Source organism: Panthera tigris, chromosome D2, assembly GCF_018350195.1.
Source record: "Panthera tigris isolate Pti1 chromosome D2, P.tigris_Pti1_mat1.1, whole genome shotgun sequence".
Taxonomy (NCBI): Eukaryota; Metazoa; Chordata; class Mammalia; order Carnivora; family Felidae; genus Panthera; species Panthera tigris.
Genome location: NC_056670.1, coordinates 13,105,880 through 13,123,536, shown reverse-complemented (window position 1 = coordinate 13,123,536; position 17,657 = coordinate 13,105,880). Strand labels below are relative to the sequence as shown.

Genomic DNA, 17,657 nt, shown 5'->3' with positions numbered 1-17,657 from the left:
AGCCACCCAGGCGTCCCATTGATTTATTTTTAAGTAGGTGTCAAGCCCCAGCAGGGAGCCCAACATAGGGCTTGAACTCATTACCCTGAGATCAAGACCTGAGCTGAGCGGTGTCTGGGTGGCTCAGTTGGTTGAGCATCCAACTTCAGCTCAGGTCATGATCTCAGGGTTCATGAGTTCAAGCCCCACATCAGGCTCACCGCTGTCAGCACAGATCCTGTTCCCCTCTCTCTCTACCCCTATCCCACTCACGCTGTCTCTCTCAAAAATAAATTTAAAAAAACAAACAAACATAAAAAAACAAAAAACCTGAGCTGAGATCAAGAGTCAGGAGCCCAACCGACTGAGCCACCTGGGTACCCCTCAATCCATTTATTTAAATGTATATTGTACATAACTTACAAGTCCTCACTTCTGGCACTCTGCCAGAACTTTTCTGGGAAAGCCACCTCCTTCCTTGATCGTATTTTCTACAGGTAACGTGAAGCCACTGGCCACTGTCTGTGCTTTGATGGTTATAGCTGACAAGCACCTGTTTGTTGGTCTCCGAGTGCTGGGCAAAGCCAGTGGAGGTCCTGCCAGCAGTGCCTCCGAGGAGGGAGTTAGACACAGGGATAAAACTGTAGCAGTTGCACATGGCCACGGCAACCCTCTCCCACCCTAATTCTTCCTCATCATGTTTGTTTCCTTTTGGCAAACTACTGCTCCACAGTTGGATATAGCCAAAGCGTCCTGCCTTCCAGTACAGAAGCCAAAGGGTCCCAGGGGGCTGCTATGTCCTTCCTCTTACTGTCCTGCTACGGCCAAAGGGTAATGCATGACCTACTCCTGGCCAGTTGGATTCTGTCTCCAGGGGGATTCTTGAGTGGAAAAAACTGTTGGAATACACTCATCTGGCAGCAGACTCTGACCAAATGACTAAACAGTACTTGCCATTACAGTTCTTTTCTGGTTCTTCTATCTTGGTTATTTGTCCAGAACCTAAACCTCAACCTAGTGCTTCCTTCAAGCAATTCCCTTTGTTCTTCTTTTTTTTTTTTTAATGTTTATTTATTTATTTTTGAGAAAGAGTGAGCAGGGGAGAGGCAGAGAGACAGGGAGGCAGAATCCCACGCAGGCTCTGTGCCATCAATGCAGAGCCCCACGTGGGGCTCGAACTCACGAACTGTGAGATGGTGACCTGAGCCAAAACCAAGAGTCCCATGCTTAACCGTCGGAGGCACTCAGGCACCCCTCCCTTTGTTCTTAAGGTAAGCTGATATTCAAGTTATAGAAAGAGAAAAACAGGACACCACGTAGCTTAAGAGATTGTACAAGAAATTGCCATTGTGTGAAAAAGCATGGCATAAAAGAAAAATATTGACTAAATTATCCCGAGTGGAAGTGAGGAACAGAAACTGGGAAATAGGAGTAACAAGAGAGATTTTTCACTGTACACCCATGTATGACTTTTGACTTTTGAAGCATGTGAATGTATTATCAATTCAAATATTAAAAATCTTACAAGTCATGAAAGCACCAATAAACAAGAAATATTAGCAATAAAATAATTTTTAAAAGCTGGCTACTTACATTAGGTGTTTGGGGAAGACCTCTCTGAGGAAGTAGCATTTAAGCTGAGTTCTGAATGACAAGAAATTAGCCATACTATAATCCTGGTGCAGAGCAATCGAAGCAAAAGGAGTACAAAGGTCTTAAGGTGAGAAAGACCTTTGCCAGTATGTACAAGATAACGTAGGAGCCAGATCACGAAGGACTTTGTAAACCAGAGTAAGGGTTTTAGCTTTTTTCTTTAAGATTTTATTATTTTTTTAACGAACTTTAATTCACTTTATTTTTTTTAATGTTTATTTTTGAGAGAGAGAGCATGTACGAGTACAAGCAGGGGTGGGCCAGACAGAGAGGGAGACACAGAATCCGAAGCAGGCTCCAGGCTCTGAGCTGTCAGCACAGAGCCTGACGCGGGGCTCAAACCCACAAACTGTGAGATCGTGACCTGAGCCAAAGTCAGATGCCTACCAACTGAGCAACCCAGGTGCCCCTCACTGCATTTGTCTAGTATAGAACTATGTGGTGGCCATAGCTGGAGCCTGGGTCCTCCACACAGAGACTCTGGTATGGGTCTTTACAAGATGGTCATTGAATTCCTGATAGGGAGACTTGAAGAACACAGTCTCTTTCCAGAGGCCAGGGGTGAGATAGCTGTAGGTCTTGGACATGGCATCAAAAGAGGCCTTGGCTGGAAAAGGGAAAACAGCAGGAGGGGGGTGGTGGATTCATCTGACACAACGCTCCTGATGCATATAGAAGCTGTTGTAATCCTAGGAACAGAGGCCACTCGGGCTGGTCTGAAGTGCATTAGGAGGGCCTGTCTCTCTCTCTGAAAATACACCAACCACACACTGAGTATGATTAAGTGGAGTCGAGAGAGGTAAGATTTTATTTTTAAGTGATCTCTACACCCAACATGGGGCTTGAACTTTCAACCCCGGGATCAAGAGTCGCACGCATGCTCTACCGACTGAGGCAGCCAGGTGCCTCAGGATGTTAGCTTTTCATCTAAATGCAACTGGGCAGCCAATAGAGGATTTCAAGAAAGAGAGGATCTATATTTAATTTACATTTATAAAAGACCATTCTGGCATCTGAATAGATGATGAGTTCATAGATGGCTATGAGAGGACATAAGAAGACCCCTGAGAACAGTGTCAGAGTATCCCATGAGAGACAATGGTAGCTAAAACAAGGGTGGGAGCAGGGCACACAGTGCGAAGAGGTCAAGCTGGGGTTAGTTTAAGTGGAATTAACAGGAATTACTGGTGGATAGCATGTAGAGTTAATGAAAACAGGAATCAAGGATGATCACTGGATTTTTAAAGAAACCGAGTAGATAGCGGTACCATAACTTGGATTTAGGAAGACAGAGGAGGAACAGCATTTTGGGGGGGAAATTAGAGATGCCTATGCGCTATCCGAGAAGAGATGTCAAGAAGGCATTTGCATGCACAAGGCAAGAGAGAGTTCACAGGAGAGATCAAGCAAGGCAGGAAGTTGGAATTGTGTCACTGACATGCAGATGATGTATAGAGCCGTGGGATTGAATGAGCTCACCTAGGCATAGTGGGTTCTGCACTGATCCCTGGACACTCCACTTTTAGGGATATATGTATCTTTTGAAACTGCTTTTTTGATTCACACACCATACAATTCAGTGGGTCTTATTATATTCATGGAGTTATGTAACCATCACCACAATCTAATTTTAGGACATTTTTGCTTCCCTAAAAGAAACCCCATCCGTGTTACGATTCACTCTTCATTTTCCGTCCACTTCACTTCCCAGACCCCACCCTGGCCAGCCACAAATCTGTCTTCTGTCTGTAGATTCACCTATCCTGGACATTTCATATAAGTGGAATCATACAATATATTACATAGTTCTCGTGACTGGCTTTGTTCACTTAACGTGGTGTTTTCAAGGTTCATCCGTGTTGTATCACAATTTCCTTTCTTTTTAAGTCTGAATAACAGTCTATCATATAGATATACCACATGTTGTTTATCCGCTTGTCAATTGATGGGCATTTGTGTAGTTCCTACTTTTTGGCTCTTATGAGTAATGTTGCTAGGAACATTTGCATATAAGTTTTTGTGTGGGTGTATTTTTTCATTTCTTTTGGATAATGTTCCCCCAAAACTCATATTTTGAAGCCTCAACCTCCATTATTTTGTATTTGGAGATAGGGTCTTTATGGAAGTAACTAAGTTGAATGAGGTCATAAGGGTGGGGACCTTCCAACAGGATTAGTGTCCTTGTAAGAAGAGACAGAGAGAACTATTTTCTCTCTTTATGTCATGTGAGGACACAGTGAGAAGACAGCCATCTGCAAGCCAGGAAAGAGGTTCTCACCAGGAATCAAACTGGCTGGCACCTTAACCTTGGACTTGAGCCTTCAGAACTGTGAGAAAATAAACTTCTGTTGTTTAAGCCACTCAGTTTGTGGTATTTTGTTATAGCAGCTCAAGCCAACAGTGACAGGTAAATCCTAGAAGTGGCATTGCTAACTCATATGGTGACCTTGTTTTACATTTTGAGAAGGGACTATATACTTAAGATATACTCCCTCAGATGTACAAAATGTATACAAAAGTATATATATATATATATTTTTTTTTTTAATGTTTTTCTTTAGTTTTGAGAGAGAGAGATGGAGTACAAGCAGGGAAGGGGCAGAGAGAGAAGGGAGGCACACAATCCAAAGCAGGCTCCAGGCTCCAAGCTGTCACCACAGAGCCCGATGCAGGGCTTGAACCCATGAACTGTGATATCATGACCTGAGCCAACGTCGGTCGCTTAACCAACTGAGCCACCTAGGCGCCCCTATAAAAGTATATTTATTGCAGCAGCATTTATAATAGAAAAAAGTTGATTAAATCACATTCTGTGATTGAGTGGAGCAAAACTGTATACTATCAGGACATATAGACGTAGATATAGATATTTACAGATACAGATATTAACAAAATACTTTTTGTGAGATACTTGTGTTCTTCCACCTCTATTTTTTCCATCCTTACTTCCAAAAAGGTACCCATGCCATTTTGCGCTTTTTCATCTCTGGGAAGTATTATGATTCTAAGACTAAAAGAAATTTCTTGCAAGATACTTCCTTTTCTGAATTAATCTTCCTGAAACCTGAGCCTGTTGATGAGGTCAGTCTAGGTGTCCGGGAAGAAGGGTACGGAAAAAAGGAGCGGTGACTTTCAGGGCAAAGAGAAAAGAAGAGAGGAGAGATTCTGGGAAGGGAGCGAAAACCAGAAGTTCCCATGATTGTGGGTAACGTTCCTGGGGATGAGCAAGACTCGAGAGAGGATGGACCAGACAGTAACATCCCCACTCCCTTCCGCATGAATTTTTTGAGGACACATTCAATCCACTACCCCAAGGGAAATGCAAAAAAAAAATCCATGCAAAACCTCGTACACAAATGTTCATAGCAACATTCCCATGGCAAGGAAGCAGAAACATGTCAGACTTTGAAGGATCTTTGTCAGCTTTAACAATAAAGCTGTCAACAGTGTCTACGAAGCTTGGAGATGAGACGCCCTCAGGCGCTTCTTAAATCTAAAAGCTGGGAAAGTGGTCCCAAGTCTTCCTGAGATGAATTTTTCTGCTAGTGTTCATTCTTTTTTCAGTTTGGGAGAATACTACAAGGAAAGTAAAAGAAATAAAAAGGCTAAAAATATCGAAATAACACTGAGAATGGAAGGGCTCTGTTAGGTGCCTCAGTCAACTTTGGCTCAGGTCATGATCTCACGGCTGGCTGCTTGTGAGTTCGAGCCCTACGTCGGGCTCTGTGCTGACAGCTCAGAGCCTGGAGCCTGCTTTGGATTCTGTGTCTCCTTCTCTCTCTGCCCCTCCCCCGCTTGCACTTTCTCTCTCTCTCTCTCTCTCTCTCTCTCTCTCTCTCTCCCCCCCTCTTTCTCAAAAATAAATAAACATTAAATTTTTTTTTTTTAAAAGGAAGGGCTCTGTTAGTGGATGAGAGATTCCAGAATACAGACAGCAGATTACTGACTGATGAAAGCCGTGCAGATAAAGCCATAGCTAAATATATGCAGAGAAGTGGCTGTGGCTGACACAGGATCCAACAGGCTCAGTAAAGCCATATGCAGAATAATGCCCCCACCAAAGATGTCCCTGTCCTCATCCCCAGAACTGTAAATATGGTAGGTATACAGCAAAGGGCACGAAGGCTGCAGACGAAATTAAGTTGCTAATCAGATGACCCTAAAACAGGGAGATTATCCTGAATGGTCCAGGTGGACCAATGTAATTTCAAGAATTTTTCTAAGTGGAAGAAGGAGGCAGAAGGGAAGAGTCAAAGAAAATGTGAGACTACAAACAAAGTCAGAGTGATGTGGAATGGACTCAACCCACCATTTCTGACTGTGTAGATGAAGGAAGGGGACCATGAGCCATGGAATACAGGTGGCCCCTAGAAACCAGAAAAGGCAAGGAAACAGATTCTTGCCTGGAGCCTCCAGATAGCAACACAGCCCTGCTGACACCTTGCTTTTAGCCCAGTGAGAAGTGTTGTACTTCTTCAGACCTGTAAGATAATAAATATATGTGGTTTTAAGCCACTAAGATTGTGATAATCTGTTAGAGCAGCAATAGGAAACTAACTGGAACAGTGCTATACTTGTCAACACAGAGGTTTGAAGGGATAAATATGGATGAAAACAGAAATTAATTGATGGTCTGTAAACAAAAGGATGAACAACCCCCGCCCCCCGCCACTACCTCCTTCTTGTGCCAGTAGGGAAACTAAATCATCATTGCCAGGTATATGTCCTCAAGCAAAAGAGGAAGACATCTTCTCTAGAGAACTAGAAGTCAGTTTCCGGGATGAATTTGGGCAACTAGCAGACGTGCTGGTGTCAAAGAGCCGCACTCTTCTACTGGGCATTTGAGAGCCTTCCGGAAGTCTGATGGCTGTTCCCTTCCCATTCACGTGACAATGAGACTTACCATCAGGTAGCCCTGATCACAGGAGCTGAGCTCCCATTTGCTCCCATTTAGCGTTTCTACTGCCTCGTTCTGTAATATAAATGGACAGCTGGAAACTCCCACATTTATGGAGTACCTGCCGTATTAACAGAGAAAACCGAGGTTAAAAAAGAAGCAACAACAAAACAAGAAAATATAGAAAAATTTAACTTAGACGGGACAGGAATAATTAAGGGAACACAGAAAACCTTAAAATAAGACAAACCATAACCTTAAATAGTATCATTGGAGAGATTTGAGAAGATATCGAATTGAATCTATGCCTGATGTTGTTTACCTACCCAGAAATCATTTCCTTGCTTTTTTCTTGTGGTAAGAACCTTGATACTTTCTCCCTGTTTCATGGCCATGTGCTTCCAGGGAGGCAGAATTCTCTCTTCCTCTGAGGCGGTCAGACTTTTTTCTCTAAAGGCCTTCAAGTGATGGGATGAGGCCCACCCACATTATGGAAGGCAATCTGGTTTGCCCAAAGTGTACTGATTCAACGCTTTATCTCATCTAAAACACTCCTTCACAGCAATATCTAGACGAGTGTTTGAGCAAATATCTGGGTGTAGACTCAACTTTCATGCTGTCTACTTAGACACTAATGAAATCAAATATGTCTCCTGGTATTTAGTGGGTTTACCTGACCTTGATCTTCTATCAAGTTACCCCATAACTCCAAATGATTTCTGCATTAAAATAGTTGTCAGCCTTCCAATAACAAAAATCAAGAAAGTAGATGTAGACACAGAGAGAGTAGGTAGCACAAGAAGAACGATAGGCAAAGATAGATAATCACGGAGGGAGCAATCAAAGCAGTAAGGAACTCCTTTACTTTACGGAAGGAAGAAGAGACTAGAAGAATTCTTTGGAGTTCTTTGGGCACTTGGGTGGCTGACTGGGTTAAGTGTCTGTCGGGCTTAGGTCATGATCTCACGGTTCGAGTTTGAGCCCCACCGTGGGCTCTGTACTGACATCACAGAGCCTGCTTCAGATCCCCTATCTCCCCCCCCCCCCCCCCTCCCCTGCTTGCATGCTCTCTTTCTCGGTCTCTCTCTCTCTCAAAGATAAATAAACCTTAAAAACAAAATAAAAGTGTCCTCCAACTTTCATGAGTCTAAGAACCTTGTTCACAATAGTGATAAGGTTCATTCAAAAGCAAGCCTATAGTCTAACAAAGGTTTATTTAGTTGCTGAAACAAGTAAGACCACACACACACCAGAGGGGCAGGATGTCTAACTTAAAAAAAAAAAAAAAAAAAAAAAAGGCAGAGGCAGGGGAAGAGACTGTGATAGCATAGGATTGGGTGCAGTATAGGTAAGAATTAAGCAGGCTCTGGTCTGGGCTATGAAGCAGACTCTAAGGTCTGGAACTCTTGAAAACTACAAAGTTAAAATAAACGTGGAATGTTGTGTCTGAAAACCCCTTATCTGAAGCTCTATACCTGGACTGGAAAAGTGCCAAAATGATCCACATGGCTCAGCTCTGCCAGGCAGGAGAGGGATGTTCCATTCTCACTGATAGGATTTCAAACAACAAACTTCTGAGAGTTCTGTTTTAGGGAGCAAGGTTTTTCATCCCATGTCCTTTCATTAATCAACAAAAGCAGTTGTTTACAGATTCACAATGGATATCTCTCTATGTACTGAAATTCTTCTCAACTTTAACAGTCAGCATGAATGCTACCTCCCTTAGTTGTTATTCAATTTCCCCGTGGGTGGGGGGGGGGGGGGGGGATAAAGGCTTCTTATTTTCAACCAATGATACCAACACCACAGCTATGTGTGCTTTAATCATGTACCAGACCCCATTGCTCAATGTTTATTTGTGTCACCTCATTTGATCCTCATAACAAACCACTGAGCTAATTACATAGAAACCTGACGCTTAGAAATTAACAAACGTATGGAATTTGCTTTTTCTATGATTGCACTTACTTTCATTCTGCCTATTTTACCTGGTTGATTATTATTATTATCCTCTTAGTTTTTGAGGCATCAACACTATCTTCTTATCTGTGACCACACGCCTCCGACTTGGTAGACTCTCAATAAACATGGAAGTGAATCACAAGTAGGCTGGAACATGTACGTTCATTGGCTTGTTCTGCAGTCCTGAGTTTAGAGGAATCACCGGGCCAGCACAGGGGCGGGGAGCTTGCCCAGGTTTGGGTGGGTGGGCCAAACCTCCGACTCCGAAGCCCCTGGCTCGCTATAGCCACGCCTAAGCTCCAGCAGCCACCGCCCACCCAGCGGAGGTGGGACTTCCTGTCTCCCTAAGGAAGCACTTCCGGCCAGGACCGGAAGCTCCGCTGCTGCCTGGCGCGTGCGAGGGTCGGTGTCCGGACCCCCCGGGCTCTCTGCCTGCAGGTGAGCTTCGGAGGGGCTGAGGGGCTGCGGGAGCCAAGCGTTCGTGGCCGGCCAGTGGCCGGTGCGTCACCCTGCAATGCTTCGGTCCTTTAGTCCTTTCCTAGAAACTTCTTAGGTGGTCAGGAGTCGGGCGTTGCCTGCTCCCTGCCGCCTCGACCAGACCCAGGCGCGCCGGCTGTAGGGAGTCCGGGCCGGCGAGCGGACCAGGAAGCCGCACTGGCAGCGCCGTCCATCCCTTTACCGGGAAGCCTTGCTGGCGGGTCACTTTGGACGAGGTGAAATAGGTCAGGTTAGAGAAACAGCCCTGAAGTTCCGAATCATTTAACATTTGTGGACGAGGAGGAATAACGTGTGGTAGGTGGAGAACATTTAACATTTTGAAATAGTGTTTACTACCAACTGCGGACTGTTCCGAGTTGTGGGTGGGTGCACATGAGGGTGCGACATCCCTGTCCCCAAAGAAACAACAGTCTCGTTGGAAGACAGGGTTCACAAATGCCAGACGGTTAAGGTAGAGACGGGGGAGATAAAGATGAAGGGAGCAGACTTGTTTGACATTAACCTAGCCAAGGCCGCTGTCCTTTGATATTTGTCTCAGCATCGTTTAAGTTTTAACCTTTCTGTATGCTTTTAGAAACAGCTGTCGCTGGGGATTTTTAAAAATCCACGGCAACAGTCTCTGCCTTTTGACAGGCAGGTTTTTGTACTTATTCATTGTCATTACTGAGACATTTGTTCAGGCCCAAACTTTTGGAGCCATCCATGACTCATCTCTTTCACACACACCACACATACGATCTGCCAGCAGATTGTGTGGACTTCACCTTCGGAATCTGTCCGGACTCCCAGTCCCTTCTCACCCAGACTACTGCATAGCCACCTAACTAATCTGCTTTTTCTTCTTTCAGTCTTTTTTCATTACAGCATCTAGAGTGATCCTCCTAAAAAAAAACAAAAAAAAACAAAAAAAAACAAAAAAAAACAAATTTTTGCCCTCCTCTAAGAAATCCTCCATGGACTACTGGGGTGCCCGGGTGGCTCAATTCGTTAAGCCTCCGACTCTTCATCTCAGCTCAGGTGTTGATTTCAGAGTGGTGGGTTCAGGCTCCCCACTGGGTGTGAGGGCTACTTAAAAAAGAAACAGAAAAAAAAAAAAAAATCCTCCAAAGAATGCCCATTTCATTCAAGAGTAAAAGCCGAAGCTGGTAGAGTGACCCCCAGGGTCCTGTATGATGCCCTCCTGTTTTACCTCTAATCTCTCTTGCTACTTCTCAAGCCTCCTCAAGCACATCCCAACCTCAGGATATTTGCACTTGGGGTTCTTTTGCCTGGAAGTCTCTCCAGTCCCTCCGTCTGTCTATATGGTTCAGACCCTTACCTCCCTTCTCGTTTTTGGAATTTTACCTTGTCAGTGAGGTCTTCTCTGACATATCCTTCCCTTACATCTCCGTTGCCCTCTTTGTCGTTGTGCTTCCCATTCATTACATGCCATGCCATGTGGTTTATTCATTTATCTGGCTTACTATGTTCCCCCCACTAGGATAGAAGCTTCATGAGGGCAGATATTTTTGTTTTGTTTACTGCTGTATTCCTGGTGCCTAAAACAGTATCTGGCTTTCAATAGGCTTCCCATAATATAACAGTTGAATGAATGGATTTGGACCTTTTCTACCATTTTATACTTTGTACTTTCTGTGCTTTTTTTCTCTTCCTTTCTTGACTTTTTTTGGACTGAGATTTGGATTGAGATTGGATTTTGTTTTGTTTTCTTTCTTCATATTTTCTTTTCTACTTCTTTGGAAGATATATTACTCTGTTCTTATACCAGTTAACCTTTTTTTTTTTATTTTAAGGAAGAATTATTTTTTATTTATTTTATTTATTATTTTTTAATGTTCAGTTACTTTTGAGAGAGACAGAGCATGAGCAGGGGAGGGGCAGAGAGAGAGGGAGACACAGAATCCAAAGCAGGCCCCAGGCTCTGAGCTGTAGGCACAGAGCCCAATGCGGGGCTTGTGTCTCAGACCTTGAGATCATGACCTGAGCCGAAGTCGGATGCTTAACTGACTGAGCCACCCAGGTGCCCTGGTTAACCTTTTAAATTTAATTTTGAATTTCACTATGAATACTTAATTGAATCTAATTCAATCTTAATTGAAATTTTTTAATGTTTATCTTTGAGAGAGTGTGAGCAGGGGAGGGGCAGAGAGAGGGAGACACAGAATCCGTAGCAGGCTCCAGGCTCCCAAGCTGTCAGCACAGAGTCCCACACCGGGCTTGAACTCACAGACTGGGGCTTGAACTCACAGGCTGTGAGATCATGACCTGAGCTGAAGTCAGATGCTTAACCGACTGAGCCACCGAGGCGTCCCAGTCTTAACTGAATCTCAACCCTGCAGAACAATATTGTTTTTACCTTTAAGTTACGGATTTAAACAGACTTCTTGGATCATCTCAATTCTTAATTATTTTTGTAAGATGTGAATGTTCAACAATAAAACTAGAGTTGTTACCATTTTCTGGTGGTTTTGTTTTTTTCTTTTTGATTGATTAAAGTCAGTTTATCATATACTTTAGTAGAATATTTGTTGTATGCTTAGCACCTCAAAGTTTATTTAAAAAGTTTATGGTACTTTCCCTACCTTACCCTTTTGTTGGGAAATATGCAACAATGCATTGTCTCTAATGGAGGGTACGTTAAAAAATAATAAGGTAGACATAGTATTCAGTGGGAAATGAATATGACCCAGAAAGTAAGTAAGGTCTACCAGAAAGGAGAAACGTTATAGGTTGCCAGTTATTAGGAGTGGCTGGGATGAATTTGTGGAGGAATGATTTGGGAAGATTTGCTGATTTTTGAAAGTGTGTACAGAAAGGGCACAAAGTTATTAATTTATTCTCTTTTATACAGTTTTGTCAGAAAAATTGTGGGTTTGGTGTAGATGTAAGTCATTGATGTTTTATTTTTATTTTTTATTTTTTTTTAACGTTTATTTATTTTTGAGACAGAGAGAGGACAGAGTATGAACGGGGGAGGGTCAGAGAGAGGGAGACACAGAATCGGAAGCAGGCTCCAGGCTCTGAGCTGTCAGCACAGAGCCCGACGCGGGGCTCGAACTCACGGACCGCGAGATCATGACCTGAGCCGAAGTGGCCGCTTAACCGACTGAGCCACACAGGCGCCCCAGTCATTGATGTTTTAGAGAGGAGATGTGCCTCTTTCAGAGAGAACATGTGCCTCCTATAGCCTCTTAGGAAATGCTTAAAACTTTTTGGAGGACGTGCTTAAAATTACATGAGACAGTTCAGTATGTGAAGACAAAGGAACTACCGTGAGGACAGAGTACAACTTGGAGACAGGCTTTGACATGAGGCATAAAAGGACAGCAAGACATGCTGAGCGAAATAAGGCAGTCCCAAAAGACAAATAGTGCTGGATTCCACTTAGATACCTAGAGGGGCAAGTTCATGGAAACAGAAGGTAGGGGCTAGGGAGAGAGGGATATGGGGAGTCCTTCAGTGGGTATAGAGTTTCAGTTTTGCTAGATAGAAAAGTTTCGGTAATTGGTTGCACAACAGTGTTAGCATATCTAATGCCTCTGAACCGTACACTTGAAAGCGGCTCAGGTCACGTTCTCACGGTTCGTGAGTTCCAGCCCCTTGGGCTCTGCGCTGACTGTGCGGAGCCCGCGTGGGATTCTCTCTCCCGTTCTCTGTGCCCCTCCCCTGCAGGCTCACTCTCAAAATAAACTTAAAACACAATGGTTACGGTGATAAATTTTATGTTACGTGTATTTTACCACAACTAAAAAACCTTCTTTAAAAAGGACATCGGAAGGATCCTGTGGGATGGATATTAAGATATTGAAAAAGAGGTCGATAATGATAGTGGAGAACCACAGGGCCAGACTCTGGTGTTCTCAGCTCTGCAGGGGACTCATTCTCACAGTAACGGTTTGTTGAGGAGAAAGAGTGGGGTGGTGAAGCTTTATGTCCAAAACAATTCATTTTCTGTGGACTGTGAGTCTTTGGTTCGAGCCCTTCGAGAACTGCCTGTCTTAGTCCACCTCCATGTTGCTGCCGAATCGGTCCAGGCCACCCTTCCTTTGGAGCTTCCTCAGGTGAAACCAAAGAGAAATGATGAAACCAAGGGACTGGGGAGGCACTTAAAAGGGCCCTTGGGGCCTGGAGGAAAGGGATCCGTCTCTGAGCTGAAATCTGCTGCTGGCTGCCTCAGGCACCTGGGGAAGGGGAGCCCAAGCCTGGATCCTTGTAGGGTTCTTAGGAACCCGCTGCCCCACTGCAGTCAGCCGCACACCACTCGGAGGAAGAAGGAGATCTGGCATTTAGTTTAGACGTGCCTGTAAAAGAGAGAACATCTTAGCAGACCAGACACCCCAGGGCCGAAAATCTGAGACAGATGGGGAGGTGGCCCAAAAAGAAGGTCCTGCACAACCACCTGCAATGGAAGAAAACGTGGAGTCTGAGCAACCAGGTACATCAAACACTGTTACCGAGGAAGAGCTGAACGACTGGTTGGGCACCGTGATTTCCTAACGTTAAAAAAAAAAAAGCAAAAAGAAAAATGAAAAAAAAGTCCCCGAAGCAGATTTTGGTTGCCTTGTCAGCAAGGGCAGGCTCAAGGCTGTCCTTCCGGAACAGCTGATTTACAAGCATGCCTCAAGCCCGTGTGAGCCATCACGCTTGCCCCAATAAACGGCCTACCTCTATGTCCCGCGACCTCTGAAACCATACATTTAAGAGGCTCCTTGCATTTGTTCTCTGGCTTAAATCTAATAGAGTCCTTGAGGGCAGCGGACGTTCCGGCTCTTGTTTCCAGCCCCCTTCCTTTCGATGTTTGCAGCCTAGCAGGTGCTGCTGACAGAATGGGAGCAGACAACAAGGCATGCGTTTAGCCAAAATAAAGGAACGCTGGTCTGGGGGGTGGGGGGGGGGGGCGAGGACAGCAGGTGGGTTTGTTTAAAATTGTGCTAAATAGCAGCGTGCCTGGCTGGCTCAGTCGGTAGAGCATATGACTCTTGATCTTCGGGTGGTCAGTTTGAGCCCCTTGTTGGGGGTAGGGCTTATTAAAAAAATTGGGCTACGTACTTGGAAATTGTTACATTTTGGGTAGTAAGTTAAAAGCAGATGATATTTTTGCCCTTAAATGTTTAAAGGATTCCCAAGTTCTGTATCTAGTCTCAACATGAACCTCCAATCAAAGAAACCCTCTTACGTTTCCCTACCTAGAAAGTTTGTTTTCCTTACTCTCTGCTGTCCGTTCCTGACAGCTTCCTCAGGGCGTGGTTCCCACAGGGAGCCTTCCCTCCCTCTTAAGCCACATGGTTCTCTTCCATCACTGAATTTGGTCCTTGCACTTTTAATTTTAGGTCTTAGTTTTTTGCTGTTGGTTATCTCTCCCAGCTAGACTATAAGTTCCTTTTAAGAGCATGTCTTTCAACTCCTTGTGTTCTTTGTAACAGGTTAATAAGCGTAAGGAGTCACAGCTTGTTAGTGTCTGAGCTAAAATCACTACTTGGAGCTCCAAAATCTCAGTTAGGTGTGGCTCCCATTGATGTTGAGTTTTCTACTCGGTAGGTGTCAGTGTGTGAACGATCTTCAGACCTCACACCGATTATTTTGGTACAATTTTGAATAAACACAGGCAAAGATGGAGGGACATATATTTGGAAAGGTAATGGAAGTCATATTGAAAAATCTTTTTTCTAACATTCATTCACAAAGCGCCAGTACGTTTTACCTCTTCTTTTGTGCATCAGATATCTTTTTGGATCTCTTGGTGGTTTAAGAAGGTGGGAAATGAGATAGAATCCATACCTGTGAACGGTGTGGGCCTACTGCAATTAAACTTCCCCATGTCAGGTACTGTTATTCTGAATTTGTAATATATTTCTTTGAATTTATGGAGTGTTTTCTCCTTATCTAAATATAGAATCTAGGGGTGCCTGGTGGCTCAGTTGGTTGGGCGTCCGACTTCAGCTCAGGTCATGATCTCGCGATTCGAGGGTTTGAGCCCTGTGTCCGCCTCTGTGCTGACAGCTCAGAGCCTGGGACCTGCTTTCGATTCTGTGTGTCCCTCTCTCTCTCTCTGCCCCTCTCCTGTTCATGCTCTGTCTCTCTCAAAAATAAACATTAAAAAAATTTTTAAATATAGAATCTAATTTATGATGTTAAGGGTCTTAGTGATTAAGAGATGTTAATGGCTAACATTTATTATTTTTTTAACTGCTTTATTTATTTTTGAGAGAGAGACCAAGTGTAAGTGGGTGGGGAGGATGAGGGCAAAGAGAAAAGGAGACACAGAATCCAAAGCAGGCTCCAGGCTCTGAGCTGTCAGCACAGAGCCCGACATGGAGCTCGAACCCTTGAACCGTGAGATCATGACCCTAGCCGAAGTCGGATGATGCTCAATTGACTGTGCCACCCAGGTGCCCCAGTAAATTATTTATTTTTAAAGTTTATTTATTTTGAGAGGGAGAGTGCAAGCAGGGGAGGGGCAAAGAGAAGGAGGGACGGAATCCCAAGCAGGTTCTGTGCCATCAGTGCAGAGCCCAATGTGAGGCTCGAACTCAAGAACTATCAGATTGTGACCTGAGCCGAGATTAAGAGTTGGATGCCTAACTGACTGAGGCACCCAGGTGCCCCAATGGCTAACGTTTATCAACTGTTGATGGTGAGCACTTCTACACATAAAAACTCATTTAATTCTCACAACAGTCCTGTGAAGTAGGTCCTCCTGGTATACATTTTACAGATGAGGAAACTGAGACACACAGAGGTTAAATTATCCAGTGTCCCATAGGTAACATGTAGTGGATGAGGTCGAATTTCTTTCCAGCAGACTGACTGCATGTAATGTTCGTATTACAGTAAATAGGAACACATATGATCTTAATTCTTGTGTATTTTTTCAGAATTCTTAACAGTTGCAGGAGAAAGAAACTCAGCTCAAACTGATGTAAGCGAAAGAAAACTTACTGTTTCATTTGGGCTAATGAAAGGTTTCACGCATAGTTGGATCAACACCACTTTCCCTTGCGGCCTTATTTTCACACAAATTTTTTCCATATAGTATCAGAAGTACTTGTCAGCTCTTCTAGTGTTTTTTGGTTTTGTTTTGTTTTTGAGAGAGAGGGCACAAGTGAGCGAGGGGCAGAGAGAGAGAGAGAGAGAGAGAGGGAGAGAGAGAGAAGCAGGGCTCACCTGATGTGGGGACTTGAACTCATGAACTGTGGGATCATGAGCTGAGCTGAAATCAGATGCTTAACCGACTGAGCCACCCAGGTGCCCTCAGTTATTCCAGGTTTAAGTGGTCCTTTTGTTTTAGGTCTTGGGAAAGAGAGGGATGGATCCTGTCTTCAAGAGCCCATGTCATTTTCTAAAAGGTTGGCTCTGCTTGGGTTAGGGTCTTCACGTATGGACCAGTTGCTATATGCAAGGAAATAGAGGTGAGGAGTCACTATATTGGCCATCCTGGGCCATGTGTCCACTCCTCTGGTGGGTGAGTGACAGCCCACCAGGCAGAGAAAGTACACTTCCCACAAGGGGAAGATGCTGGGCTAAAAAATGGCAGAAAACAGGTGAGAACCATTTTGATAGTATAGATGGAACTCTTCAGATGCCTTTCCCAGGTTAAGATTCTTCCACTCAGAAAATAACACAGTTGGGGGCACCTGGGTGGCTCAGTCAATTGAGCATCCAACTCTTGATCTCAGCTAATTTCTTTTTTTAATTATTATTTTTTTATTTTTATATTTTTATTTTTAACAACAAACACACGATGTTAGCAACATGGATTCCAGAGACAAACCGAGGTGAGACGGAATGAATGCAGAACAAACTAGTGGAACTGTTTCTTTCAGTCTGCGTTCCTGTCACCAGAGGATACCAGGGCCAGGATGCCACATGCCTTTTAGTATAAGGAAAAAGTCCCTTGACGTTTCTTCATCTATCACTGGAGAAGTTGAATGAAGTGTACTGTAACAGCTCATTTCTTGATCTCAGGGGTGTGAGTTCAAGCCCCATGTTGGGCTCTATGCTGGGCGTGACGCCTACATATATTAAGAAAAAACACAAACAAACCAGTGGTTTTTTAGAAGAATCTGTAGAAGAATTAAAGAAATTGTCAGCGGGGCACCTGGGTGGCTCAGTCGGTTGAGCGTCCGACTTCGGCTCAGGTCACGATCTCGCGGTCCGTGAGTTCGAGCCCCGCGTCGGGCTCTGGGCTGATGGCTCAGAGCCTGGAGCCTGCTTCCGATTCTGTGTCTCCCTCTCTCTCTCTGCCCCTCCCCTGTTCATGCTGTGTCTCTCTCTGTCTCAAAAATAAATAAACGTTAAAAAAAAATTAAAAAAAAAAAAAAGAAATTGCCGGCAATTTTGAATGAATATTGTGAATAAGGAAAATGAAAGCGTTTTGTAAAGGGCTATGTAATTTAGTTTAAATAATTTACTTTGATGCCTGTCATGTCCTCAAATTTTCTTTGATTCTTTATCTAGGATAAAGACCCCTTTAGCAGTCTGATAAAGTCTGTGAGCTCCTTAGAATTTTTTTTATTTTTAGGTAATTTTTATTTTTAGGTAAAAAAAATTTAAGAAGATTTTATTTTTAGGTAATCTCTATACCTAATGTGGGGGTCAACTCACAACCCTAAGATCAAGAGTTGCTGACAATATGCTACAGACTGAGCCAGCCAGACACCCTAGAATG

At 43.9% G+C, this 17,657-nt stretch overlaps 1 protein-coding gene, 1 long non-coding RNA gene, 1 other non-coding gene and 1 pseudogene across 5 annotated transcripts in view; 2 read left to right on the top strand and 2 right to left on the bottom strand.

The window, feature by feature from the left end:
• Nucleotides 1-2,308: 2,308 nt before the first annotated feature.
• On the bottom strand, nt 2,309-2,432 carry LOC122232242. The gene has a single exon (XR_006209581.1). It is a non-coding gene; the product is annotated as a small nucleolar RNA SNORA64/SNORA10 family (small nucleolar RNA).
• A 3,611-nt stretch (nt 2,433-6,043) lies between these two features.
• On the bottom strand, nt 6,044-8,791 carry LOC122232028. The gene is made up of 3 exons (XR_006209346.1): nt 8,518-8,791; nt 6,536-6,650; nt 6,044-6,113 (listed from the first exon to the last, which is right to left on the bottom strand). It is a non-coding gene; the product is annotated as an uncharacterized LOC122232028 (long non-coding RNA).
• A 73-nt stretch (nt 8,792-8,864) lies between these two features.
• TBCE (tubulin folding cofactor E) overlaps nt 8,865-17,657 on the top strand; it is a 91,515-nt gene continuing 82,722 nt past the window's right edge. For 2 of the 3 annotated variants that reach the window (XM_042961307.1, XM_007086038.3), the window contains exon 1: nt 8,865-8,929. The gene's annotated coding sequence lies outside the window, so the exon portion shown is untranslated. Of the gene's footprint in view, nt 8,930-8,961; nt 9,284-17,657 lie in introns of those variants that run through there. The other variant, XM_042961308.1, reaches the window with a different exon arrangement.
• On the top strand, nt 11,665-13,486 carry LOC102960734 (annotated as a pseudogene).